Here is a 10229-nt window from a genome sequence, read left to right as displayed (position 1 = left end):
TTCTAGGAGAGAGAGAGAGACAGCGTGAGCAGGGGAGGGCCAGAGAGAGAGGGAGTGACAGACTCTGAAACAGGCTCCAGGCTCTGAGCCGACAGTCAGCACAGAGCCCGACACGGGGCTCGAACCCACGAACTGCAAGATCATGACCCAAGCCCAACCGACTAAGCCACCCAGGCGCCCCCTCTAGGAACATTTCTGATTTCCAAGTCTGAAGGAAATCAGAAAGGCTAACGTAGCTTCCTGTATTGTCCTCTATCATAGTACTTATCTAAAGCAACCTACTAACTTAATTATTTGTCCCACTGAATCACTATCTTGTTCTCCAGTAAATACCCAGTTCTTGGCACTGTACCTGGCATATAGTAGGTGCCTGATAAATACTAATTGGGTAGCAAAATGAATGACTTTTACTTAGAAGTATGAATGAAGTTAAAGGAAAGATGATAAAAAAACAACTGCATTTATGCAACATAAAATATGTATACCAATGAACAAGTACCAGGAGGGACTATAGAAAAATAACCACAGCAAATGAACGAGGAAGAAAATGAACAAAGGATTAGAAGAAGTAATTCAAACAAAGAAATCCAAATGGATAATAAATAATAAAAAAAGACTATTTTCATTTTCAATTAAACAAATGCTAATTAAAACAATGATATTATCATTCCATACCCATCAAACTTGCAAAGATACAAGTCTGATAATACCAACTTTTGGTGAGGATGTAGAAAAACAAGATCACACACGATAAACAAAAGGATAAACTGAAGAGATATACCAAAGACTCTAGCATACAAACATAAGAATGTCTTTTCAATATTGTTTATAAGAGTGAAAAATAGAAATAGTCTAAATATCCACCAGCAATGGCATATGTGTTAATGGAATACTTCAAAGCATGAACTAGAGTTACACATGTGAATATGGATAGTTCCCCACCAATAAAGAATAAACCTTAATTAAAAGATCTGTATGAGGAAAGCAACAAAACTCTGATAATCAAAATCAAAGAACTAAAATGGAGAAATACTGAATGCTCACAGGTAAGAAGAGTCACTGTTGTCAAGATGTCACTTCTTTGCAAATTGATCTATTGATTCAATGCAATCCCAATAAAAATCCCAGCAAGTTATTTTGTGGATATTGATAAACTGATTCTAAAGTCTATATAGAGAAGCAAAAGACCAAAAATAGCTAACACAGTATTGAAAGACATGAACAAATTTGGAGAATTGACACTATCTAACTTCAAGACCTACTATAAAGCTGCGGTAATCAAGACAGTGTTGTATTGATGAAAAACAGGCAGATCATTGTAACTGAATAGAAAGCCCAGAAATAGACTCACATAAATATAGTTAACTAAACTCTGACAAAGAAGAAAAGGCAATACAATGAAACAAAGATAGGTTTTTAAATCAATGGCTCTCGAACAACTGAACATTCACAATGAAAATAATGAAATCTAGACACAGACATTATACACTTCACAAAAATTAACTGGAAATGGATCATAAACCTAAATGTAAAATGTAAAACTATAAAACTCCAAGAAGATAAATAGGAGAAAACCTTGATAACCTTGGGTATGGCAATGATGGTTTAAATAGAACACCAAAAACACAATCCATGAAAGAAATATGGATAAGCTGGACTTCAACAAAATTAAAAACTTCTATTATGTGAAAGACAATGTCAAGAAAATAGACAAACTACAGACTGGGAGAAAGTATTTGCAAACGATACAACCAATAAAGGAGTATTATCCAAAATATAAAAAGAACTCTTGGGGCACCTGGGTAGCTCGGTCGGTTGTGCTTCCTACTTTGGCTCAGGTCATGTGATCTTGTGGTTCATGAGTTCGAGCCCCACATCAGGCTCTCTGCTGTCAGGCCAGAGCTTTCTTCGGATCCTCTGTCCCACTCTCTCTTTCAAAAATAAATAAACATTAAAAGAAAAAAAAACTCTTAACATTCCAACAACTGAATTACAAAGTGGGCCATTTTGCCCACCCAGGGACACACACACACACACACACACACACACACACACACACACACTTTAAAAAAGGCCAAAGACCTGAACGGCATCTCACCAAAGATATATAGATGCTAAATAAGCATATAAGATATTCCACATCATATGTCAAGGAGGGAAATGCAAATTAAAACAATAATATGCCATTACACCCTTATTAGAATAGCCAAAATCTGGGACAATGACAATACCAAATGCTGATGAGGATATGGAGCAGCAGGAACTCTCATTCTTTGCTGGTACAGCAAATGGTACAGCCGTTTTTGAAATAGCTTGGCAGTTTCTTACAGAACTTAGAACCTATGAAAAGACATGAAGGAAATTTAAATGCATATTATTGAGTACAAGAAGCCAATCTAAAAAGGCTACATATTGTATGATCCCAAATATTTGATATTCTTAGGACGGGCAAAACTATAGACATAGCTAAAAAATCAGTGGCTGCCAGGGTTGAAGTGGAAGGAAGGATGAATAGGTAGAGCACAGAGGATTTTTAGGGCACTGAAAATACTCTGAATGATGCTATAGTGATGGATACATGCCATTGCATATTTGTCTAAACTAAGAATAAACAACACCAAAGTGAATCCTAATGTAAACTATGGCCTTTGGATGATTATGACATGCAGCGTTAAGTTCATCCTTGGTAACAAATGTGCCATTCTATACACCTGAAAGTAATGTAACATTATGTATCAAGTATACTCAAATTTAAAAGAAAAAAGTTTTTTTTAAATGTACCATACCAGTGGGGAATGTTAATAAGACAAGCTGTGCGTATATGAGGGCAAGAGAGTATATGAGAAATTTCTGTACCATCCTCTTAATTTGGCTGTAAACCTAAAACTGCTCTAAAAAAAAGTCTTACAAGGGCTTTTACACAATTGGAGAAGGGGAAGTATTTTAAGAGCTTTCTAAGAATATCCATTGTTGCTACCATTTTTAAGGTTAAGAACTTCCTTTCATAGTGCTGTGTTACACTTTGGACAAAGCAGTTTTAGCAAAAATGGTTAAACCTTGCCCTCTGAGATGTGACAGAGGCTCAAGAATGTAAATACCAGAATGGGCACATTTCTTTCAGGTTTAGTTCTTTCCCAACTGTCCAACTTATTTCTCAAAGACACATGCTAATGGAATGTTACATTTTCAAAATAAAACACCAAAAAAAAAAAAAAAGATAAGGAAAAAGGAGTCAATAGTGCCAATGCTGAGAAATCAAAAGTATAAAAATATAGGACCCAACACAGGAGAAAAGTATTATGGTATAACCACCATTTGATGATATAATCTGTTAACTCTTTTTCCAATAAGTCTTGTGTAATTAAGTTTGATACACAATCTACTACTAGACTACCATTTCTTACCTCATGCAAATGCAATTAAAATGAGACATTTTTCAGCTTTAGTACTACTGACTATAATACTGCAATTTTTTTCATTTTTTGTATGGTTACAAGTATTGTAACATTGTGTGATTCTACATTATTATCTACAAATTCCTGAAAATCATTCACATTATTTTTTTCAATATTTCATTTAAATGATATAATTTCCCCCCACTGCTCAAGTTAAATCTCCAAAAATTCAAGGAAATGGTTCTAGTAAATCAAAGTAATTAAGATGTTTTGCTCCTGGGGCACCTGGCTGTCTTAGTCAGTAGACAGAACATGGGACTCTTGATCTCAGAGTGCTGAGTTCCAGCCCCATATTGGGAATGGAGATGACTTAAACAAAGAAATAAAAGGTGCTTTGTTTCTAATAAAAGACAAATTTGTTACTTTTTAGAAATATATTCCTAGACAGAGTTTCAAATTTATTAAGTGGAATGTGTTTAAGTTTTTGTTTTTTTTTTTAAATGTTTTATTTATTTCTAGGAGAGAGAGAGAGACAGTGTGAGCAGGGGGAGGGTCAGAGAGAGAGGGAGTCACAGACTGAAACAGGCTCCAGGCTCCGAGCTGGCTGTCAGCACAGAGCCTGACGCGGGGCTCGAACCCATGAACCGCGAGATCATGACCCAAGCGAAAGTCGGACCCTTAACCGACTAAGCCACCCAGGGGCCCCTTAAGTGGAATGTCTTTAAACTTATTTGACTTAAATCTTTAACATGAGATTCATACTTTCTAATCTAATTTAAAAATTTCCAAATCTTGGTGCGCCTGGGTGGCTCAGTGGTGTCTGACTTCATCTCAGGCATGATGGTTGGTGGTTTCGAGCCCTGCATCGAGTTCTGTGCTGGCAGCTCAGAGACTGGAGCCTGTTTCGGATTCTGTGTCTTCCTCTCTCTCCGCCCCTCCCCTGTTCATGTTCTGTTTCTCTCTGTCTCAAAAATAAATAAACTATTTAAAAAATTTCTTTAATGTCTTTAATGGTACACTTAATTTTTTTCCTTTCTGAATATTAGTTGATCTTGACTGCAGTGCAATTGAAAATAATAAAAATTCTTCAAGAATGGCAATCATTAGGGGCACCTGGGAGCCTCANCGGCATGTAGCCTGCTTAAGATTCTCTCTCTTCTTCTTCCTTTGCCCCTCCCCTGCTGGTGCTCTCTTTCTCTCTCTCAAAAAAAAAAAGAAAAGACAATCATTAAAGCAAGGTCTTACAACAAATTAATGTTAGCTAATCTCTTTACTAAACCAGAATAAAAAGAATAAGAAAAATGCACATATAGTGAAGAATATGCCTGAAATACAGCAGTGGCAGTTTGTAAGCTACATGCCACCCATTTCAACCTTAGTACTTAACCAGTTTTGACAATTTCAAGTTCTTTCCAGTTTTTAAGTCAATTTTAATTGTATTGGATTGGCAATCGACTAAATTTTATCTAGAATATTTTTAAATTATTGATTTATTTTATTTCAGATACAGAATTGTAATCAACAACTTAGCTCCAAATGATGACTTCAGGAAATTTTTCTAACAAATTTGTAGCTTGACTCCAGACTTCCTTCCCACTATTGTTCAAATACCATTATAACAAAATGCAATCAAGTTCTCTTTCAAACATTATCAAAGCCACAATCATTTCAAATAGACAATAATGTATCAGAAATACACTCCTTTGTGGCTAACACTAATTCTTTTAAAGCAACAAATATTACCAGTACAAAAACTGACTCAATTGTGTACTGCAGATAATTCACTGGGTGCTTTTCTTCAAAAGTTAGATGCCTAATCAATTTCAGCACATATCTGGAATACGTTTCTATAATATTTCTAAATATTTTCATATAATTTATTTTGCTCTATATTGTTTTTCTTGTTGCACTGTATCGGGTAGGTAAACAATTGCCTGTATCTAACTCCAATTTTTTCTTTTAATTTTATTGCTCCCCCCCCACTATCAGATAAAGGCATATTTTGTTTTATTAAACTGTAAAAACTATTAAAACTTTTTGGATAGTATCAATATCTTTATTATTTAGTTTATACACTAAATTAGAAATTGAGCCAGTTGATTCTCTTCACAGACTTTGGATCTTAGTACAGTGTTTAGAAAAACAGGTTTTCTTTCTTCCTTCCATCCTTCCTTTCTTTTTTCAGGAAAGTCTAGTTTTATTAGTACTATTTGGGATTATTATATATGCCTTCCATTCCCTGGACCTATGGACATGCTTTTCTGTTGTCACTTCTAAATGCTAAACTATCAAAACGTCCTTACATCCTAATTTGCCTTCTTTTATTTCAAAGCATTTTTAGTGAACATGGGGATCTTTCTGAGTTAGTGTTTTTGTCTTTTCTGGGTACAGACACAGAAGTGGAATTACTGGATCATATGGTTGTCCTATTTTTAGTATTTTGGGGGAACATTCATACTGTTTTCCATAGTAGCTACACCAATTTACATTCCCATAAACAGTGCACAATGGTTCCCTTTTTTCCACATCCTTACCAATACTTATTATTTCTTGTATTTTTTATAATGATCATTCTAAAAGTGTGAAATGACATCTCATTGTGGCTTTGATTTGCATTTCCAATGATTAAAGACATTAAGCATCTCTTCACGTATCTGTTGGCCATCTGTAATGTCCTTTTTGGAAAAAAATTTTATTCAGATCTTCTGCCCATTTTTAAGTTGGATTGTTTGCTATTTTGTTGTATTCTTCATATATTTTGGATATTAGCCCTTATCAGATACACGATTTGTAAATATTTTCTCCTATTCAGTAGGATGTCTTTTCATTTTGTTGATGGTTTTCTGTGCTTTGCAGAAGCTTTTTGTATGATGTAGTCCCACTTATTTATTTTTGCATTTGTTGCTTTTGCTTTTGGTATCCGAATCAAAAAAATACTGCCAAGATATATGTCAGGGAGCTCACCACCTATGTTTTCTTCTAGGAGTTTTATGGTTTCAGGTCTTAAAAGTCTTTAATCCATTTTGAATTGTTTTTTTGTGTGTGGCGTAAAATAGTGGTTGAGTTTCACTCTTCCACAGGAGGCTGTCCAGTTTTCCCAGCACCATTTATTGAAGAGACTCTCCGTCCCTTATTATGAATTTTTGACTCCTTTGTTGTAAATTTATTGACCATATATGCTTGGGTTTATTCCTGGGCTCTCTATTCTAAACTATGTGTCTGTTTTTATGGCAACACCATGCTGTTTTGATTACTGTAGTTTTGTAATACAGTTTAAAATCAGGGTGCACGATACCTCCAGCTTTCTTCTTTCTCTAGATTGCTTTGGCTGTTTGTAGTTTTTTTGTGGTTCCATACAAATTTTAGGATTATTTGTTCTATTAAGAAATGCCATTGAGGGGCGCCTGGGTGGCTTAGTCGGTTAAGCGTCCGACTTTCGCTTAGGTCATGATCTCGCGGTTCGTGGGTTCGAGCCCTGCGTCGGGCTCTGTGCTGACTGCCAGCTCAGAGCCTGGAGCCTGTTTCAGTCTGTGACTCCCTCTCTCTCTGACCCTCCCCTGCTCACGCTCTCTCTCTCTCCTAGAAATAAATAAAAAAAAAAAAAAGAAAGAAATGCCATTGAAATTTTAAAAGGGATTGCACTGAAACTGTAGATTGTGTTAGATAGTATGAACATTTTAACAATATTGGTTCTTCCAATCCACAAACGATATCTTTCCAGTTGTGTCTTCTTGAGTTTTTTTCATTAATGTGTTTTCAATATATAGGTCTTTCACCTCCTTGGTTAAATTTATTCCTAGATTTTTAAATTCTTTTTGATGAAATTGTAAATGGGATTGTTTTATTTCCCTGATAGTATATTAGTGTTGAGAAATTAGTGTTGTGTATTGATTATGCATCCTACAACTTTATTGAATTCATGTAATAGTTCTGTTTTTTGTTTTTTTTTTTGATGGAGTCTTTAGCAGGATTTAAAATTTTTTTTTAATGTTCTATTTTTTTCTAGGAGAGAGAGAGAGAGCATGAGCAGGGGAGGGTCAGAGAGAGAGGGAGTCACAGACTGAAACAGGCTCCAGGCTCTGAGCTGGCAGTCAGCACAGAGCCCGACGCAGGGCTCGAACCCACGAACCGCGAGATCATGACCTAAGCGAAAGTCGGACGCTTAACCGACTAAGCCACCCAAGCGCCCCTTTAGCAGGATATTAAACTAAAATACTTTGCTTTTTGGCCTTTACCTATACTTGGTGTGACTTGCTATTTCTTGAAAATCCATCAGTTTTGATTCACTTTTTCCAACAATATTTCACAAAATCAGACTATGAATAAATGCTTAATTATAATTTGATTCAGAAAAAAAAGACACATCATTGTCAAAGAAGTGTAGTTCAGGGGCACCTGGGTGGCTCAGTTGGTTAGGCATCATACTCTTGGTCTCAGGTCAGGTCATGGTCTTGCAATTCATGGTTTCGAGCCCCACATCAAGGCTCCTCGATGATGGTGCGGAGCTTGCTTGGGATTCTCTCTCCTCTCTGCCCCTCCCCCCCTCATGTGTGCACCTTCTTCCTCTCTCAAAACAAACTTTTTTTTAAAAAGTGAAGTTCAGACATGGATATTGGCTGATACATTTAAGTTAACCAGTAAGATTAAAAAAAGTAAAATAGTTAAGAAGTATGTTGGAACTTCACTCATTTATCAATGACATGAGCAACTTGTTTGCTGACTTGGATGATAGTTTTTGAATACTGAAAGAATACTTCCTCATTTTTTGGTGCTTTTCACAATGTCAAGGCCAGGAATGTGATACATTGTTAAGTTTAATTCCGCATTATCAAGATTTTCTCTACAAGCCTACTGACTATTTGTAAATAAAGCTTTACTGGAACATAGTCACACCCAGTTTTTTGAGAGAGAGCAAAAGTGCACAAGCAGAGGGAGAGGGAGAGAGAGAATTTTAAGCAGGCTCCAAGCGCAGCGTGGAGCCCGTTGGAGGGCTCAATCTCACCATGGTGAGATCTGACTGAGTCACCTGTGCCCCTGGCCACACCCATTTTAAGAGTTGAGTAGTTGTGACAAAGACCATCTGTACTAGAAAGCCTACAACATTTACTAGTTGTTTACAGAAAATGTTGTAGATACTTGGGCCTAGAAAATCAACAAAACAATAAAACTAAACCTCATTTGTAGCATTTGCCAACTTCCACAGTGCAAATGTTCCTATTGCAGTCAATTCAAACTACAAATGTGACCTCTCTGAACAGAGTTGGGAAGAGACGCATACATTTCCATCCATAAAATACAATAGAAAAATAATCTCTGGGGCAGTTATTAGTAAAACTAAGTTTTAATAAGGTGATAAGTTGGGGCGCCTGTGTGGCTTAGTCGGTTAAGCGTCCGACTTTCGCTTAGGTCATGATCTCGCAGTTTGTGGGTTCGAGCCCTGCGTCGGGCTCTGTGCTGACTGCCAGCTCAGAGCCTGTAGCCTGCTTCAGTCTGTGACTCTCTCTCTCTCTGACCCTCCCATGCTCACGCGGCCCTGCGTCCTCTCTCCTCGAAATAAAACATTTTAAAATATTAAAAAAATAAAAAAAAAGGTGATAAGTTTTGAGTATTTATTACCTGATTTTAACATATTTCATTGTAAATTTATATAATTTTAACAGTGGTTATGCTTAACAACTGGCTCCTAAAATCCCCCAAAATTGAGCAATCAGCTTTGTAAACTCGTAAAAGTCAACAGTGGTGTACAACTAGCTCTGTTTTCAAAAGGGCACTAACGGAGGGTTTCAGAGTAATTTGCCTAATTGGTAAACGGCTGTGTCAGGATTCAAATGTAGGTCTAAAACTCTGGCCCAAGTTAGGCTTCTTAGAGGAGAATAAGGGCTCTTATTGGCTTTTTTTTTTTTAATTGGGTGTGTGTCTGTGACATACATTGAGGGAGCTAAACCTGCAAGGGAATGCATTTTCTGGAGTACCATCCCATATTGATATTGCATAGTCTTTTATGTTCCCATGTTGCCTGCCAATTTTGTTAGTCTTAACACTTGGTACCCTATTCAGAAATCAGTCTAGCCTGGGTATTTGAAGGAAGAAGGCAACAACGGATTGGTCTATCATCTGCTGTTGGAAATTTCTCTTAATATTTCCCTTAACTGCTTTAGGAAGTGGAAGTACAGGTATTTAGTAACACAAGCCCCTTGTAGTACTTACTAAGCTACGTGAATTCCAAAAATATTGAAAAAACTAGTGGTCTGAAACCTTTGCAATGCAGGAAAAGGGACTCTACCAGAGGCACTCATGAAGTCTCACGGAACTGGGGCAAGAATCTGAGTCAGGATGGCCCACTGGTAGGCCTCTGGATATACTCAATCTTTCACACAGCTCCAATTCTAAGCTTGGGATGAACTGTCAGAGCTGTTGGGAGAACTGGGTCGGCCCCATGCAACCCCTTCATTTTTACACAGCCTTGGTGAGGTGAAGCGACCTGATGAACGTCAAGCGGTGGAGGAATCAGGATTAATTTATAGCTCTTTCCACTACATCACACGACCTCCTCTAAAACACTCTCCTTGCACAAACTTACCCCCTGAAAGCACCAGGAACCTGGCTGGGGACTGGCCTACAGTTGAACCTAGGTCAAACCTCCCAGTCGCTCCCGAGTCAAACTGCGTTAACTATGGGTCTGCGTTAAGACCAAAGTAGAGAAACACAAAGCTTAAGGCTATGAAAGCTTTGCGCAGCACTCAGAGATAAGCGCGGAGAATCAGATGCCGCCTCTGGAAAAGCAGCCACGCCTCTCACGACGCCAACTAAGCGCGCAGCGGAGCAACGCGCGCA

This window comes from Crocuta crocuta, unplaced genomic scaffold (genome assembly GCF_008692635.1).
Source record: "Crocuta crocuta isolate KB4526 unplaced genomic scaffold, BGI_CrCroc_1.0 scaffold30, whole genome shotgun sequence".
NCBI lineage: Eukaryota > Metazoa > Chordata > Mammalia > Carnivora > Hyaenidae > Crocuta > Crocuta crocuta.
Note: the sequence above shows the minus strand (reverse complement) of the source record.